Source organism: Myxocyprinus asiaticus, chromosome 8 (genome assembly GCF_019703515.2).
Source record: "Myxocyprinus asiaticus isolate MX2 ecotype Aquarium Trade chromosome 8, UBuf_Myxa_2, whole genome shotgun sequence".
Taxonomy (NCBI): Eukaryota; Metazoa; Chordata; class Actinopteri; order Cypriniformes; family Catostomidae; genus Myxocyprinus; species Myxocyprinus asiaticus.
Genome location: NC_059351.1, coordinates 7,885,154 through 7,905,000, shown reverse-complemented (window position 1 = coordinate 7,905,000; position 19,847 = coordinate 7,885,154). Strand labels below are relative to the sequence as shown.

Here is a 19,847-nt window from a genome sequence, read left to right as displayed (position 1 = left end):
GCTGTTCCTCAATTGACATTCACTTCTCACGACCTCTGTTTCTCTCAGCTCGGTTGGAATTGGACTTTCACAGTTTTGTCTACAGGAGGACACATCGTTCAGATCAGCCTCTGCCAGACATGACTGTCTTGCTTCAGCCAGGTTAGCTGTTTCTATTTGCTGCAAGCCGCCCACGCTTGCTTAAACTACCAGTCAGGCTGCCCGCTTTTCTCTCTCACCACTTCCTCTGCTCCATGGGTGCTCGCCACAGATTTTACGGAGTTTTTCTCTAATATGGCGCTTTCCAAACCTATGGCAACCCCCGGGGACAACTTATCACATGCCTGCCCGGCCGCGTGCGGTGCCCTCATCGCCACCAGAGACCCTCATCCTTTCTGTGTTGTTTGCATGGGTCTCAAACACGTGGAGGAAGCTCTAGAATTCCCGGAAAACTGTAGCCACTGCCTGGCGCTGCCCAAAAAACTTTGGTGCTGGAGGCTCAAGGTTGCCGCTACCCAGTGCGCTGATCCCGAACTTTCCGACTCTGACGGGGGAAACGGTGTCAAACAACAGCTTGGCAGGCTGTGTCGGCTCCCGAGTGGGTGATTCAAACATAATGAACGGGTACAGACTCCAGTTCGCCAGGAAACCCCTGCCTTTCGGCGGCGTTATCTCCTCTCACACAGAGGAGAGCGCTGCTCACATTCTGAAAGAGGAAATCTCCTTCCTCCTTGGGAAGGAGGCGATTCATGTAGTACCCCTAGATCAATGCAGTCAAGGGTTTTGCTCCTGTTATTTCCTCGTTCCAAAGAAAGATGGCTCTCTCCATCCTATTCTGGATCTCAGAGTGTTGAGCAAACATTTGAGGAAATACAATTTCAGAATGTTAACACACGGCACACGCACTCGCTCACTTCATCAAAACGACTGGTTCACATCAGTCGATCTGAAAGATGCTTTTTTCCACATCAACATTTACACCCCGCACAGGAAATTTCTTTGTTTTGCCTATCAAGGCATATGTTACGAATTCACAGTCCTTCCTTTGTGTTCTGTCTATGTGTGGAGGCGGGCTTAGCGCCGCTGAGAATAATGGGTCTAAAGATCCTAAGATACATAGACAATTAGTTAATCATAGCCAATTCCAAGGAGAAAGTGGTGCAAGACACTCGCCGTGTGCTCGCACATCACATCGCTTGGGTTCAGAGTGAATGTGAACAAGAGCAATTTTCCTGGGTCTGGAGCTGAATTCAATCTCCATGCAGTGCGCCTCTCACAAGAGTGTGTTCTCTCTCTAATGAATTGTCTATCACAATTCAAGGAGGGGGTGAAAGTGCAGTTTCACACATGTCTCAGATTACAGGGTCTTATGGCATCAGCTATTCAGGTTTTGCCTTTGGGCCTTCTGCGAATGAGGGCATTCATGAAGTGGGTTTTATCCCTCCACTTCAGCCTGTTATGCAATCTCTGTCGCTCTGTTACAGTGATGCGCTTGTGCACAGCAGCCTTGCGCCACTGGAGGAGTGCAGATTTTTACGCACACGGGACCCCTCTTGGGGCTGTTATGTTGCGAAAAGTTGTAGCGAAAGACGCGTCTTTAACAGAGTGGGGAGCCACTCAGGAGGGCAGGACGGTGAACGGTTCATGGCCGAACGAACTTCGTTCAGCCCACATAAATTATTTGGAGCTCATGACTGTATGGAAAGCTCTGAATCATTTTGTGCCCCACTTGCATGGGCATCATGTGCTCGTTTGCTGCGACAATACCACAGCAGTGGCACATATCAATCGCCAGGGCAGAATGTGCTTGCCTAAGCTTCATGCTCTAGCTCACAGGCTTTTAGTGTGGAGCAGGCGGCACTTCCTGTCGTTATGTGCGACCCATGTTCCAGGCATTATGAACAGGGGCATGGACCTTCTGTCAAGGGGGAATCCGCTCTACGGAGACAGGCGCCTCCACCCTCAGATAGTAGGCATGTTGTGGGAGAGATTCAGACAGGTGACCATAGATCTCTTCGCCTCGCACGAAAACTCCCATTGTCCTATGTTCTTCTCGCTAAAGGACGAGGACGCGCCCCTCAGCGTGGACGCACTATCCCACCCGTGGCCCAAAGTGCTGCTCTACGCATTCCCCACCCTGGCCAGGGTGAGAGAGCAGGGCCTGTCCCTCATTTTGATAGCACCCAGGTGGCCCAAAGCACCATGGCTGGAAGAGATAATTCCTCTTCTGCATGCCCAGCTGTGGCCCCTCCCTCTATTCACAGACCTGTTGTCTCAAGCAAACGGGGAGATATATCACCCCACCTGGACAGGGTGGCTCTTTGGGCTTGGCCCGTGAGAGGACAAACTTAAGCTCGATGGGGCTCCCCCCACGTGTGGTTGCCACTATACAGAACACTAGGGCCTCCTCCACAAGGTCGTTATATGACTGTAAGTGGCAAGTGTTTGAAGGGTGGTGTGATGGGTGAGGTTCCACATCATATCAGTGTTCAGTCTCTGATATTTTGTGTTTTTTACAAGACCTTATGGATAAGGGCAGGTCATTTTCCACTATTAAGGTCTACCTGGTGGCTATTTCTGCTTGTCATTTTGGGTTTCATGGCTCAACAGCAGGGCAACACTGCCTCATTCATAAATTTATGAAGGGCGCCCGCCGTTCTCTCCCAGTTACTAGGAGAACTGTTCCTGAGTGGGACCTCTCTACAGGGCTGGAGGCTTTATCTCAGGGTTTTTTTGAGCCACTGGGAAGCATTTCCCTAAAATTGCTGTCTTTCAAGACAGCTTTGCTCCTGGCCTTAGCATCAGCTAAATGTGTCAGTGACTTGCATGCACTCTCTGTTCATTCCTCATGCACTAAACTCTCTCTTAGTGGAGATAAGGTTTTCCTTAGGCCCAACCCGGCCTTTATGCCTAAATGCTTCCCAGCGTTCTCATGTGAGGTAATGGAGCTTTCCGCTTTTCACCCTCCCCCTTTTTCCTCTGCGGAGGATCAGAGGCTGAATGCTCTGTGTCCTGTCTGTGCCCTGTGGGCATACTTGGATAGGACCAGTGCTTTTCGGAAGAGCAATCAGCTCTTCATCTCTTGCCTCTCGCACTGGCTTGTGGAAGCTGTAGTTTTGGCATATGAATCTAGGGGAGTGCAGCCTCCAGGAGGCCTCAGAGCCCACTCCACAAGGGGCATGGCCACCTCTTGGGCTCTGTTAGGGGAGTTTCATTGCAGGACATCTGTTCTGTTGCCAGCTGGGCTTCTCCCCATACTTTTGTATGTTACTACTGGCTGGATGTTACCAGGACCCCGGCAGCTCATTCTGTCTTGGGGGTGGGTTCTTCATAGCCCCTCCCCTATTAGCTCCTTTTCTTTCTTTTTATATTTATAATATAAAGAGTAAGATAAAGGGGTTGTGGGCTGGTTGGCTGTGCACATTCATGTCACCAAGCATGCATTTACATGCCTGCCTGGGTGCTATCTTCACTGTATATATGCTGCTGGGCTGATTTTTATGTTTGTGCCACTAACATGTTATTCATGATCTGCCTGTGCACAGTTCTCACTTGTGTGCTTCAGGGTTGCCAGGTGTGTGATTATGGGACAAGTCAAGCACCGCTTCGAGTGACCATTTCCTTAACTGGCTTGCAGGCCTCACTGTGTATTGGGCAATCGGGGAGCTGTCAATGTCTCCCATAAGTGGATCTCGAACACAAGATGGTGAAAGAGAACAATAGGTTACTAGCGTAACCCCGGTTCTCTGAAACATCGAGTGGAGAGATCCACTAAGCGTGCCCCACTTGCTGCACAAGAAGCGAATATACTTACTGAGGAACAGCAGCGCGTGCAGGTTCTTATATGCTCTTAGGTAATGTCTGTCTAGCCAGACTTGTTGCAATTGGATGCTTTTGCAGAAGTCAGGTACGGATGACCTTCCCATAGGTGGATCTCTCCACTCAATGTTTCAGAGAACCGTGGTTACGCTAGTAACCTATTGATTTATGAGCCTGGTCTTTCATTTCCTTCCATGTTGCAATCCATCAGTCAGGTGGTTGGCTATACTGTAGATAGTGTCTGTCTTTCAAACTAATTGAAGCCATGATACAGTGCCTACTGCAACAGAATGTCTGACAGTTACTTGTAGAGCCACCCATCTTCCAGATCTCCTGCCTGCAATCTCATGGCCTTTATGCACAAAATAAAGAGAGGATTTGGGTGGTTTTGCTTGGGGACATTGCCCTTGAGATATTGTATCGGATGCATGTGTATGTGAGATAATTTCACTGTTTATGCTCTGACAGTCTGACTAATTATGGTGGTGAGTTAACGAGTTATTGATGGGTGGTTAGTGATAATATTACATATGGTATGAACTTCATGGCTGAATGGTTCAGCTGAGCCAAATACAATTACACACATGCAGATAAACGTAAATGCCAATGTTAGTGGGAAAATGCATTTAATCTTTGGCATGAATGCCAACTCTGGTGCCAGCTGTTTTTCTTAACGGGAATAATCAAAACCAACTAAATCACAGTTGTTTAATTTGGAAGCTGCTTCATTATAACAACTAACAACAAAAGTTAATGAGCCAACACATGCTGTTGTTCGCCCTGGCCAGGGCATCAACTAGAACTGGGCCAAATTTAGTTGTGAACGTAATTAAATTAACTCAACAATGTAATTTTCAACAATGGAACAAAATTAAAGTAATTTGTAATGGGAAAAATGAGAGTAGACCATGTAAAAAGTGATAATGTGCCATTGTTATCTTAAGAATTTATTTCTACCTCTATTTGACCCTTAAGAATTACTTTAGTTGCTAAAGTCTAATGTTATCTCTAGGTCGCCGGTTCCACTCAACCCGCCCCAAGCGGAATTCGATCCGGTAATCCCCAGCACAGGAGGCGGATGTACTAGCAAGGAGGCTAGAAAAGCCATGGCCTCTAGCGTTGGTCGCTAGTGCGTCTCTTAAGGCCTGGAGAGTGAAATTTACACACTGCACAACTATCACATACTAGCTGGCTAACGTTACATATAGAGAGACAAATTTCAAAAAAATAAATCATTGCATATTTTGTAAAATATTTAAATAAATAAAAAAAATAAAAAAATCTATAAACCATTACATAATTAAACACCACTAGCTTGGTTTTTTTAAGCACAAGCTTCGCATCTTTTTATTTTCAGGGTTTCAGTTATCAGCACAATTTTCAAACTGATCTACTAGGAAATGTTCACACAGGACACATTTTGCCACCGCCTGTGCTGTTTTGGAATGTTTTTTTTTTTTTTTTTTTATGTCAAGAAGTGCTAGACAGACGTCTTTTTTTAGATGTTGTGTTGAAAAAAAAAAAAAAGAAATTCAAAAGTTAAAAGAAATTCAACTTTTTAAAATATGTTTTGAGAGATCTGCATGCTGTTCCATTAATTGTGCTGCATTCTGTAAAGTTTAGAAAATGAAAAGAGCAAAGCTTATGCATACATAAAAAATAAACCCAAAGCTAATGGTAAGTTCAAATTGGATGCAAAGCTAGATAATTATGAATTATTTATAAATGTAACAATTTATTTAATCATTTAATTTTGAGACATTTGGCCCTGTAAAGTAAACAGGCTGATTCAGTCAAATTAAATTATAGTTTTTCATGAATAAAGCCAGTTAATATTTGGTGTTACACACATGAAACATATTTTTAGGTTACCAGATAAAACATTTTTACAATGCTTCACATGTAACCAAGTGTAAAGAGCCAATACTTTGTGTAGAAAATCTAAGGCAAGCATCACTACGGTTCATACTTAGGGTTAGTGATTGAACTAACTCCTAACCCTACATGTCAAATTAGTCCAAAGTTTGATTTTCGCCTGCTAGATAGTAAAGCGGGTGTAAAAATTCATAAACTTACATTGAAAGCGGGACTAAAGCCAATCTGAGGACCAGGGTCAGATTCACGAAACATTAAGAATCAAATTCATCATAACCACTATTTTCTTCCAAGTTCCTAACTTTTAAAAGAAAATAATTAAGGATATTTTATGTTTCAAAAAAACTTAGGAATTTTCATATGTTTTTCCTTTGTTTTTCACATTTACATTTACCGGTAGTCATTTAGGAGACACTTTCATCCAAAGCGACTTACAAATGCAACCCAGTCTTATAGAATGAATGTTACTATAACAAAATTATTATTATTATAATAATTATTATTATTATAAAAAAAGTTAATACTAGAAACAATAACAACTGTGCATTTTATTCACTTTCACACAAATCACAACTACAACGGCTGTTTATGACTTTATAAACACTTTTTCGCACTATTACTCACCAGGGTTGGGGAGTAACGGAATACATGTAATGGGAATACGTATTTAAAATACAAAATATAAGTAACTGTATTCCACTACAATTACCATTTAAATCAATGGTATTTAGAATACAGTTACATTCAAAAAGTATTTTGATTACTGAAGAGATTACTTTGCATTTTATTGTCATTTGTTTCATTTAATATTTAGTCCTTTTAGATGGAAAACACTTATACATATAAATGATGCAATCCAAAGTTCATTTGAACAGCTGTGAAACACTTTCTTATGATGTGTTACATTCATACGAGCAGACAGAGAAGTAAGTTTGGAGCAGAAGAAATCAAAATAAACCTTGTGTAAATTGCCAGCTTTACGCTAAGCTAAAATGCTATTTCTAGCCATTTTACATGCACGTTACCAGGCACGATCATATTTTTTTTTTATCAAGAAAATTCACGTTGGATCGTAGTTTCATTTTTTTCTAGTAAGGCCTTTGATATTAGGGCAAAAGTCATATTCTTGATAATAATTTTTGTTTTCCTGTAAAAATATCTAAAAATCCTTAAAACAAGATCAGTTTGATTTTTCTTGTTTTAGAAACAACACTGCATAAGATATTTAGGTTTTTCAGAGAATGTATTTTTATCATGTGTATTTTGTCTTACTGTACTGGCAGAGTTTTTATAGTCAAAACAAGTGAAAAAAATCTACCAGTGCTGAAGAAGTAATCCAAAGAATTTATAATACATTACTGACCTTAAGTAATCTAATGGAATACATTACAAATTACATTTTACAGCATGTATTCTGTAATCTGTAGTGGAAAAAAAAGTATCCCTCCCAACCTTGTTACTCACACACTGCTATGTTATGATATCGAAACACTTTTACTATAATACATCATTTGAAAAAATATTAAATGACATGACAGACATATAGTTTTCCAGTACGGATCCGTTCACACAGCACAGGTTTGCAAATGCGGTTGTGAGACCTGAAAATTTGCAGGTGTCAGTTCGGTTATAAAATGCAGTTGTCACTCTCATAAATATCCGAACTGTATGTGAACGGAATCATATTAATCACTTAAAACAGGACTAACAACCATATTCTGTTGCTGTGTGAATGTGGCCATAGAGTGTTGGACATTGGACTTGGAAGTACATGGTTCGAGACCATTCAAGCACGCAAACTGACATGTGAGATGAGAGTGTCACAGAAGCGCCACAAGATGACATGGTTGCTTCTGAAAATGTGTTTTCCATTTCTCATTTTGTTTTTGGACACTATCGGGTAGGTTTAGGCGTTGGTTAAGGGTAAGGGTGTCTGTTTTGTGTCTACCTCTTATTTGGATTTAGATCACAATTGACCCTTCGCTAAGCTCCGCCCCCCTTGGTTACGGTTGCTCGCTCTAAAAAGCTCTGCAGAACTTGGGAGATTGGTGTGAACAACGCGGTTTTTGGCAAAATATTTTCATACATGGAATGGATCATATTTTTATGTGAGCTGGTATGAAGAGTGACATTGTAATGCATATTTATCTGAAGTTTTTTCAAATCAAATAAAATCAAATCACTTTATTGTGACTCAACCATATACACAAGTGCAACGGTGGGTAAAAGTCTTGGGTGCAGTTCCGAGCAACATAGCAGTCATGACAGTGATGAGACATATACCAGTTTACAATAAACATCAGATTTACACAACACAATTACCAAAAAAATATATACACATAATTACGCACAACACAGTATACAAATAATAATATACAATGTACAGTACACAATACACACAATATAGAATACACTTTTGTAAAATAAAGTTAAATTACACAGTGATTTGATCAAAAACTGTTTATAATGTCTCATAACTCACTCATTTTGATGCTGTGAACTATTTATTTACTATCGCTATTACTATGACTTGAATCAATACACAAATTAATTAATGTTCAGTTCTTAGTTTTAATTGACCTTGAAGCAAATGTAGGTGTCGTTGCAGATGTTATATGTTCATTTGGGAATTAGGGCTGACACAGTTTAATCCATAACATGCTCTTCTCCAGATTTATTTAACGATTATTTTTTAAAAAGAAAGAAAAACACTGCATGTATCTTCTCTGGGTAAATAGTGTCACTATTACAAATGACCCAGCATTTATTTTGATAAAACCCTACTATCGGCTCACATTGGAAAATAACAAATGCATGTCAGAGTAATAGCGGGAGAGCAAAAGTTGCTAAGACAGGATTGGTCAGAAGCACTTTCAAGGCGGGGCTTAGCAAAGGGTCAGTTGGTTAGGTTTAGGTTAAAGTTTTAGGTTAGAGAGGTATGTTTTATTCATTAAAACCATTGTGGAGGTGAGGGCGTGGTCGAGTGCCCATCTGGGGAGAGAGAAAGCGGTAAGGATATCCACCTGAGATAAACTGTGACTAATTACCATCTCTAAGTTCACAGTAAGAGTCGGGGAGATAAAAAGATGGCCAGTTCTCAGAGACAGGTAGACCAGGGTCTTCATGTCTGTTCACTGAGGGAGAGTCTTGTGTTGTGTGAAGCTGAAAAGCAGACTGTTTATTTGAGTGATGCTGAAAAGCCGTCTTAAGTTGAGTGAAGCTGTACAGCGATTGATGTTTATTTGTGAAGTGAAGTGAAGTGGTTCCCGCTTTCTCCTTTATCTGCCCAACCTGAACCTTTTTTTACAACCATCATCTAATATTCACCTTACAAACCACCATTTCAGTCGCTTTTGGCGCCCCCCTTAGGACATCTCACCGGAAACCGCAGTCAAACGTGTTATGAAGCACATCATTTGTTTTGCAAAAATATTTCCACGATCACATAATGTTCATGAGACCAGTCTGTACAAATTAGGTACATAAGCAATTTGTCATACAAAAGTCAACAACATCAGCAGTATCACACTGCCAAGTTCCAAGAGTAGCTAGAGTAGTATAAAAGCTAGCGCAGAAGAGAGACAGAAAAGGAAAGTTTTTTTTTTTTTTTGCAGATTGGGCACTTTGGAACTTCTTACAAACTTTTTATAATTTATCCAAAAAACGTTTTTTATTTTTATTTCTTTCTTTCTTAAAAAGATTTTCTGGAATCCTGCCCCAGAATATCATATACAAAGACTTAGGGAAGGATTCTTTTGCCTTGGGCCAGCTAGGGGGTGATTGTGGCACTCCAGAGATTTGGTTACAGGGATCGGAGGCTCTCACATGCATGTATCAATACACACATCAAAGCCTATAAACAACCAAAAATAGGGAGATGATCTAGTGGGGTTATCTGATATATCGGAGAATTAAAAGTTAGGGGAGGGAGGGTGAAAGTATGACATCCAGAAAAGCAGGAAAAATGTGGATGGAAGAAAGACAGCAAGCTCATGACACTGAAAGACTTGCATAGTAAGCTAACACCTCTGGGTTAAAAGTCACAAGACCACCTGCTCCTCACTGTCAATCACTCTTCTCCAGCTGAAATGATTTCATATTATCACAGCAGCACTCAGAGGGACAGAAAGACTAAGAACCACTGTCAGCCCAAAAATCATTTACTGTCTGCCACACAGAGGTGCAGTCGTGGTCCCATTAGCAGTTACATTCTCCGGTCTTGCGTGCACTCTCTCTCTCCTGTTCACTTCCTCTGTCAGTAACTGTCAAATATCAGAACGGGCTGTTCCCCCCTGAGGTTTTTGGTAACAGAGCCTGTCGGTATCTCTTGCACAGCAATTTTCTCCAACACCTAGGGGACTGCGTTATCTCACCCCTCCTGCATCTCCATACAGTAAAAGCGATCGCGAGGCATGGAGTACACTGCTGTTCACTGTAAATAACAAAAATTGAGACATGCAAAAAACAAGGTAGCAATGCAAAGTGCCACATCAGACCTTACTTCACCTAAAAATATTATAAGTAACATTTATTAGACTTACATTTTTTAATTTTTAAAGAAAATATAAGTGGTGCTTGCATGGCCAAAATGTACAACCACTATGCTAGGGTGTAATGGATGATTGTAAAGGCATTGCTGTGGTGTTCTTAGTGGTTGCTTGGATGCTTACTAAATCCAGGATATAATGTCACATTTTGTGAGGCTAACCAGTTCACTGTCATGACACTAACCCAGTGACTGAGCTGTGGTTTGAAGCAGTCAGAAGGTGAGCCAAGCTCTCAGTCAAATAACATAACAAATAAGAAGTCAACTAAAGCAGAATGCACAGTTTGGGTTTAATACTAGGCGACTCCAGTGAAACTGTATAGTATGACCTACAACATATTCCATTTACAGCAATATTTTAGAGTGATTTCGCCAAGTAACTTAATTGAATAAAAGGTAATAATCAGCAATATGCATTCACATATGGCTTTATTTGAATATTTGAGCATAAATACCATGACAACGGGATGCTAGAATTACATACTAGTGACTTCTTTACGTGATGATCTAAAAGAACAGCTGAATCGTTTTTCTAATGATTTTTTAACCGGTTCATTGAAATGAAGCGTCTGAAAGAACTGGTTCACAATAATAAATCAGACTTTCCATCACCAGATATGACTGACAACTCTCTGCTGATGTATGCATGACTGTTTGCAGTGACTGAAATGTGACACTGTCCATTATCTGCCCCAGTTTTCATAAATAACCAGGGTTTTTACGTTAGAAAATTCTAAACATGGTTTGGAGGAGTGGGTATAAGGGGATCTATACCCCCCCCCCCCCACACACACACACACTCAATTCGAACACTGCCCCTAACTACCTGCTGGCTTGAATTTTTACCATTTAAAAAAGTATAATAGTGAATTTGCATTGCTTTTGGGTTATTTCACGCCAGAAAGCTTCCAGAGGTGATCACTGCTGAATGAAACAGCTGGTTTGATGCAGAGAAAGTTGCTGGAGTTTTTTTTTTTTTTTTTTTTTAAACGCAGGTTTTTTTTTTTTTTTTAGGTATCTTGGGATGTTCAACATGAGTAAATGCTCTTTATTCTTTATGTTTAGTATATTGTGATTTAAAAAGTTAAAACATTGCTATCTTTTACTTGCTTGTTTCACATTCTTGCTCAAGGCCTTGCAAATGTGCTGTGCATATTTTTGAGCTGGTGATGTGTTAATGTAATCAGTTAGATCATTCGTTGGTTATTAAGTCAGTGGAAAAGCGAGCTGGTATTGAGACTGGTTCTTAGTTTCCCTGGTAACCAACTCTGACAAAAGCAGCCTGGTAAAAAGGGGTGTGTGTGTGTGTGTGTGTGTGTGTGTGTGTGTGTGTGTGTGTGTGTGTGTGTGGCAATATAAACTAAAGCTTATTGGCTATTTTTTCAGCCATTCGACATGTCCCGCCACCACTTTCTGTTTCATTAGGGAAAATGTCCAAATACTAAATAGAACTGTGGTTGTCAAGGGACTTCACTGTGACTTTAGTGGTAAGGGCTGGTGTTCAGGACTGGGATTTTATCAAGCAGGACATGTTCTTGGAACAACATTTCTTTCTTTCTTTCTTTCTTTCTTTCTTTCTTTCTATCTATCTATCCATCCATCCATCTGGACACATCCTACTTGTAAAAATCACAGTACCGCACATGACAGGATTCATAGATGAAAGTTTTCTTGTTTGTAACATTTTTAGAAAATAAATAGTATTTTGCTTACTAAGGCCATTTTGGGATCAGGTGTAGCTATAGATTTTGAGAAAATCTCATACTCTTTGACCCTGGGGAAAGCCACACCAATTTGGGCTTTGGGAACAGTGCTGTTCGGACAATAGCTTCAGGCACAAGAAACTGGACTGAAAGATTTTAGTGCAAAAAGGATGTTGAGATCTCTTAACAGACTTTACTCCAGCTGCGTTTTCTCCTCTGCCATGGGTCTCTAACCTCAAATGGACTATAAGCCAGAGTCACTTTAGGGCTCAGCCAATTTCTTGCTGCAATTTGGAGGGGAAGAGATCGCAGCATGAACAACTAGCCATGAAATTTCCCTCTCACACTTCAGGGGGAGGTAACAGGTTTCTCTCGCCCAGTTCTCTCTCTCTCTCTCTCTCTCTCTCTCTCTCTCTCTCTCTCTCTCTCTCTCTCTCTATTCCTTCTGTTCTGTTATGGTTTTTTTTCCATTTCTTTACATGAAGTTCACTGAGGCTTGGGGTCTGCATTTCAATCCAACATTGTTTGTTTATGATCCAAAATATTATATAGATCAAAAGCAAAAAATTATACTTCTAAACATTCTGTAAGGTACGATCAAGCTGGTGATTTGGTGCACCAGAAAAAAAAAAAAAAAAACTGAAAGTAAGTGAAGTAGTAGATCCTGTTTTAGTGGTGAAATATTATATTTATTTATATTTTATATTATTACCTCGTGTGACCCTGCAGAAACATAAGTGGATGTTGTATTGTATTTTAGCTTTGCTATACTAATTTAAATTCATTTAAATCGACTGATCTTAATTCAGGAGACTCTGTGCTGTCAGTAAAGTGTTAAACTTTTGACGGATGACAAAACAACATGGCGCTGAACACAGCAGAGTTTGTCTTTGGAAGAAATGCCAACAAAACTACATCTGGTAAGAAACTTCATTAAGTTTTATCACTGAAACCTGTCAAAAGATTAGTCTCTAATTTCATCCAATATGCCATTTGTTTTTTTTAAATTTGAGCAATTTATCATGAAATGCCACTCTGCTTAACAGAGTGTACACTAATGTGTACTTTGGTGCATTTCTTCCATAGAAAACCTATATTTACTGTGTATTATCACATTGAGAATGAATGGCTTCATCCAAAAGCTGAAAAATGTTTCTTCCAGAGGTTTAATATGGAGTTAGGATAAAAATAAGGTGCATTTCAAACTGTTCTGAGACCAGTGCAGACAGACAGTTTTACAATGGAGGTAAAATCATTCACTAAATAGGGAGCAAGTGAGCATCCTATAACTTTCCTTTGCAGCCAAGTGCATTCACTCCTAAAATCTGACTAAAAGTTTAGTTTTAGGCTGCAGATGATGTTTGCACCACTCAAGATGTTTGACAGACATGGGACAATGGTAATCAGTACATAGATTCAGATTTATGATGTATAATTTTATTTTAACATGGTTGGCAGTGATTGGGTGATGACGGCCATTACTTGGAATCAGAATTATTATATATATATATATATATATATATATATATCATATATTATGTATGTATATATACACTATATTGCCAAAAGTATTCGCTCATCTGCCTTTAGACGCATATGAACTTAAGTGACATCCCATTCTTAATCCATAGGGTTTAATATGACGTCGGCCCACCCTTTGCAGCTATAACAGCTTCAACTCTTCTGGGAAGGCTTTCCACAAGGTTTAGGAGTGTGTTTATGGGAATTTTTGACCATTCTTCCAGAAGCGCATTTGTGAGGTCAGACACTGATGTTGGACGAGAAGGCCTGGCTCGCAGTCTTCGCTCTAATTCATCCCAAAGGTGCTCTATCGGGTTGAGGTCAGGACTCTGTTCTGGCCAGTCAAGTTCTTCCACACCAAACTCGCTCATCCATGTCTTTATGGACCTTGCTTTGTGCACTGGTGCACAGTCATGTTGGAACAGGAAGGGGCCATCCCCAAACTGTTCCCACAAAGTTGGGAGCATGGAATTGTCCAAAATCTCTTGGTATGCTGAAGCATTCAGAGTTCCTTTCACTGGAACTAAGGGCCAAGCCCAGCTCCTGAAAAACAACCCCACACCATAATCCCCCCTCCACCAAACTTCACAGTTGGCACAATGCAGGCAGACAAGTACCGTTCTCCTGGCAACTGCCAAACCCAGACTCGTCCATCAGATTGCCAGATGGAGAAGCGTGATTCGTCACTCCAGAGAACGCGTCTCCACTGCTCTAGAGTCCAGTGGCGGCGTGCTTTACACCACTGCATCCGACGCTTTGCATTGCACTTGGTGATGTATGGCTTGGATGCAGCTGCTCGGCCATGGAAACCCATTCCATGAAGCTCTCTACGCACTGTTCTTGAGCTAATCTGAAGGCCACATGAACTTTGGAGGTCTGTAGCGATTGACTCTGCAGAAAGTTGGCGACCTCTGCGCACTATGCGCCTCAGCATCCGCTGACCCCGCTCTGTCATTTTACGTGGCCTACCACTTCGTGGCTGAGTTGCTGTCATTCCCAATCGCTTCCACTTTGTTATAATACCACTGACAGTTGACTGTGGAATATTTAGTAGCGAGGAAATTTCACGACTGGACTTGTTGCACAGGTGGCATCCTATCACAGTACCATGCTGGAATTCACTGAGCTCCTGAGAGCGGCCCATTCTTTCACAAATGTTTGTAGAAGCAGTCTGCATGCCTAGGTGCTTCATTTTATACACCTGTGGCCATGGAAGTGATTGGAACACCTGAATTCAATTATTTGGATGGGTGAGCGAATACTTTTGGCAATATAGTGTATATACATACACAAATAAAAAATGCACACAGCAGTCACGCTCGGGTCTATAAATTGAATATTTTTAATCTCGCAATCAAGTTTCTGTTTTTAAAGAGTTAAAATTTTAAGTGTAAACCCAATGAGTTTGGAGGTTTTAAACTAAATATTTTTTGAAATAGTTGCAAATATTCTCTGTATAATACTGTTTTGTGTTACCAAAAGAATGTAATCTGAATATTAGTTTTGCTTTCTAAAAGTGTTTTATGAAAATATATGTAGGTCTCATATACTTTTTACTGAATTAATAAAGGAGACATAAACTGTCCTGCAAAGTCAAAACACAGTAACTACACATTTAGTTAAAAATTAGTTATGTCGGAAATCGGGTCTCTTAGACTGATGACAGAAAGGTTTGGCTGAATAACGCTCAGATTTAGAGAAAACAGTGTGAGATTATTTTATAATCAACATAAGGCTGTACAATCAAAAAAGCTGTAAAGCCATTTTTCTCTATTTCACTGTTGGCATAGTTACTGCCTTTTGGCTTTTCAGGGCAGTAAATGTCAAGTCTATTCTTTCTGTTTCCCTTTTCTCAATGTATCCTCCTATGATAGGAAGATTTCTCACTCCTTCCAAAAACTGTCACCTTCACTGACTAGTGCCATGTCAGTTGTCAAAACAATATACACAAAACACACATCATCCAGACAGTTCACAGCCAAGCAGATGTCAAGGTGATTAGCAAAGTCATACAGTAAGGAAAATCAAAACATTTACTATAGGTTGGTGCACTGGTGATCATGAAATCAAGTTCTTTAAATAATGAATCCTCCTCCCAAATGGATGATAGAGTTAATGAATTTTGAATTATGCACTCAGACTCCTTTTAGAGGCTGAAGTACCACAAATCTCTTTTTAATTACATGCTATCAACAGCGGCAAACCCCATCATTTTAGAGTTCCACAAAAATGCGCTCATTCATATACTGCTCTCTATGTTTATGACTGTCTCCTTCTCTCTCCCTGCAGCTCATACACCCATACAGTAGCATTCAAAAGCCTGAGTTCACTTGTGGAAGTGCTCCTAATTTGCATTTTTCTAATTTAATGCAGTTTTTACATTACAAATAATATTATCAGCATAACAATTCAACTAAAACTTGGTATTTGTTATACCCCCCTTTTGCTTTAATGAACACTAGTATGGATTCCACAAGTTTGCGCAAAACCTGATGATCCATGTTATCTCAGCATGATTTGAGAATGTTCCAAAGAGAATCTCGTGTGCTTCAACAGAAGCAAGAAAATCTGACTTTTCATACAAAGTAGTTAACATGGTCAATGTCAGATTTTTTTTTTTTATTAGTGACTTAATAAAGAATCATAAACAGCCTATTACTTATTAATTTCACATCATAGTGTTCATAACTTTCTGTTTATTTCCAGGTTTAAAGTAGATTTAGAATCCCAGATTTTCAATGTTGACTTTAACAACACCACATTTAACACCAAAAAAATATGTTAATAAAGTAGACGTGAGAACGCCTCAAATGCTTCAGCTGCCAAAAGTTTGATTGACAGATTCCACCTTCCTTGCAGGTCTCATTAGCATGTTGTAAAGTTTAAACACCAAAGCACACACACAGTTACAAACAACAGCACCAAGTCACACACACCTAATTACATGTGCCGTAGGCATGTGTAAATTCTATTCAATGGCACACCACTCAGTTTTCTTTCGAATCTCTCTCTCTCTGTTTGTCTCACTCTCTGTCTCTCTGTACTAGTTCTGGTTGTGACAATGCAAAGCACAAGCTTAGTCAGAGCACTTCCCTCATTTGTGTCATGGAGGGCATAGGAGATTTGCATCATAACTCACATCTCTGTTTTTGCCTATGGCACTCACTCTCTGCAAAGTGAATTCGAGTGAATCTATAGGGGGCAGTATGTACTTACACATGGCAATACTGGTGCATTTGCTTGTACTTGTCTATGCACTGCAATTTGCCACACTGTAATATTGAGAAATACCACATCCATGTTCCACATCCACCATCATTAATATATGCCCAACTCTCGGATTGTTAATCTTATATGATGACCACAATGTAGAAAATATTGAGATAGTTACACAATAAATAGTAAGCAGTAAATTCAACTGTACTCTAAGCCAATTGTCACACTTAACATTCAATTCAACAAATCATATATATATATATATATATATATATATATATATATATATATATATATATATATATATATAAAACTGTAGTGCTGCTGTACCGAAACATCTACAGGAGAGAAACGTTCTGTTTTTACCGTTCCTTTGTTTGGAGCTGGACATACAGCATGTTGGAGGCGATCTATCTTTACTCACAACAATACTCATGATGACACTTTTGTCAATGGAGTAGGCAGTCCTGTTAATGTACCACAATACAGTGTAAGGCTTAATAATTAGTCATCAAATTCAATAAAATTATTTTGTATTCAAAATAATTTTCAATTATTTGTGTTGCACAAAAGAATGCACAACTGTAAGACGAATCAAAATATTTTCAGAACATTTTTTGCATTTATGTAGTACAGGGAGGTTTGGATCATAATTAAAAAAATAAATAAAATAAAACTGTTGTTTATTATTGAGCCAATATAAATAAAGGATAATATAATGTCTGACTTTATGTGAACTAACATAAACAGATGGGAAGCAAATAGATTAGCACATCATCACAGGAACAATTACTGAACCAATAATTGAGATGTAAATTAAATCTGTCATCTATGCAGGCAGATAAGCCTGATCTTTAAACCAAGCAGGCTCACAGAATTAAAAACATGGTGTGTAACACGTTAAGGACAAATAATGATCAAGAGTAAAGGCACAGGACAACGCCTTCCTTTCCAAGTGGATTTTCCAAATATTCAACAATATGCATAATACATCATAAGAAAAAACAGAAACAACAATTATCTCAGTCACGTGCCCCCTGTCTGTTGCTAGAGTGCACATGTAATCTGAGACAGCCTCTGTAACGCATTTGGGTATTATTATATTATTATAGTGATTATAATTGATTATTAAATTCCGTAATCGATGCATCAAAGTTTCAGCATAATACTGCTGCATTTTACACCCCTACATACTATTATTAAGCAAAAAAAAAAAAAAGCGTAAATTAATTTGGGTGTGCAAGCTTTCATTTTGGGGGGGTATTTGTACACCCTGGAACACCCGTGGCTACACCACTGCTCAGTTGGCGGGGCACCTCAGCAAAAGGGCAGGGGCTTGAGCCCCTCGAACCACCCCTCTGCACGTGCCTGCCTTGAACCGTTCTCTTGCCCTTTTTTTCAAGGTACAAAACTGTTAAAACCTTGATAACTAATGTATAACACTGGCAGAATATTTCCAAACTGTGCTAGAGTAAAGTTTTGATTGGGGGATTGCCTCTCTTGATATATGGCAACCCCAAATATGTTGAAATCTACGAGCAGCAAAAACAGACATTTTTGAATTCACTGAGTGGAAAAATGAAAACTTTTCTGTGATAAGTGATTTAGAAAGTAACTTAAAAGTAAAGTAATTAGTTAGGGATGTCCCGATACCATTTGTTTTGAGAATGAGTACGAATATCGATACTTAATTTTTGGTACTCGCCGATACTGAGTCCGATACATGTTTTTTATTTTTTTCTAAACTCCATATCAACAGTTTATTTCAATTTTATCATCAAAATGATGTTTAAATAAATGAATGCATTAAAAATGTAATCAAATTAAACATAATATTGTATTATTTTTTATCAGATGAAGTGCTTATATATAGAACCTCCACAGCACAATCCAAAATACAACATTGGAGTTATATTTTGTCAAATAAAGTGCTGCAAAACAGAGCATCACAGATGTTAGATACTGCTTAGGTATAATACAATTATTACTGATTTATTATTATTATTATTATTATTATTATTATTATTATTGTTAGTGTAGTAGTAATAGTAGTATTACAGGGAATATTACATAACTTTACAGTATTGATATATTTCTGTCATACTTTTTTCCTATAAATTTACCTTTAATTTTGGAGCTTTTATTTTGAAGTGTTTCTGTGTTATGTTGACCAAGTAGCTCTGATGTTATGATGGCAGCTTCCCACTCTGGAAAAGTGGTGCTACGTGACTCAAAGTGATTCTTAAAACTGCAAAATGCAGCTTTTTAATTAAAGAAGTATGTACTCTGTACGTGCCTCGCGCTACAACGTGAATTTGCACCCAGTTTACTGTCATCTGCTACAAACAGAGCATGCAATACTTACTGCATGAGCCTTGGAGCAGCCTTAAAAGGTATGAGCAGCCAGCATCAGCACAACCAAAGTCTTTCTAGCAAGTCAGTCCACTGTCGGCCATCTTTAGAATGCTCTCAGGAGGCTATTTCCAGTCATGCCATTGCAGCTCCTATCTACTTGAATGGGGGAACACCGAAATCTAAAAATGGTTGGTCAAAATTATGATCAAAGAACATATTTCAAATCAGCAATTAAATCTGATAATATTGGAATCATAAATGGTGTTTGTTTTTTTTTTTTACCTCATATTACACTAAAACATGCAATTTTCCTGGCTTGTATAGCTAATGTGCATGCGCAGTAGCGAGTTGATTGACAGGTGATGTCTGTATCTAAAAGGTGATTGGCTCTTTTACCTGTAAGGCAGGACTTCCTTTCTACATCCATTGACCACTGGGTGCTAGAGCTTCTTGGTTGGGCGTTCTAATTTCTCCCATTCATTTAAACAGAAGTGGCTCGTCTCTCAACAGTCGCTGGCACAACACTGTCTCGAGACATTCACAAGCGCTCACATTTGAATTACATGCAAACTATATATTTATCTCATTAAATTGCAGCTTTTACGGTTAAATAATCTCACTAGGACATAACATGATTTTAATTTGTGGGCTGAATGTTTACGTAAGATGGTATTGGTTTTTGGTATCGGAGCATTTTTGCGAGTAGGAGCTGTGACGTGCACAGAACGGGGGCAGCAGGTGCGTAAGCCCCGTTTGTTCACAAATCTAAAGGTGCCCTTTTGGTCGTCCAGAAAAAGGGGAGACATTTTTATAATGAAATGAATTAGTTAAAT

The 19,847-nt window shown here is 39.3% G+C and overlaps 1 pseudogene; it reads left to right on the top strand.

The window, feature by feature from the left end:
- Window positions 1-2,331, top strand: part of LOC127445550 (uncharacterized) — a 5,989-nt pseudogene extending 3,658 nt beyond the window's left edge.
- The last annotated feature ends 17,516 nt before the right edge of the window (window positions 2,332-19,847 follow it).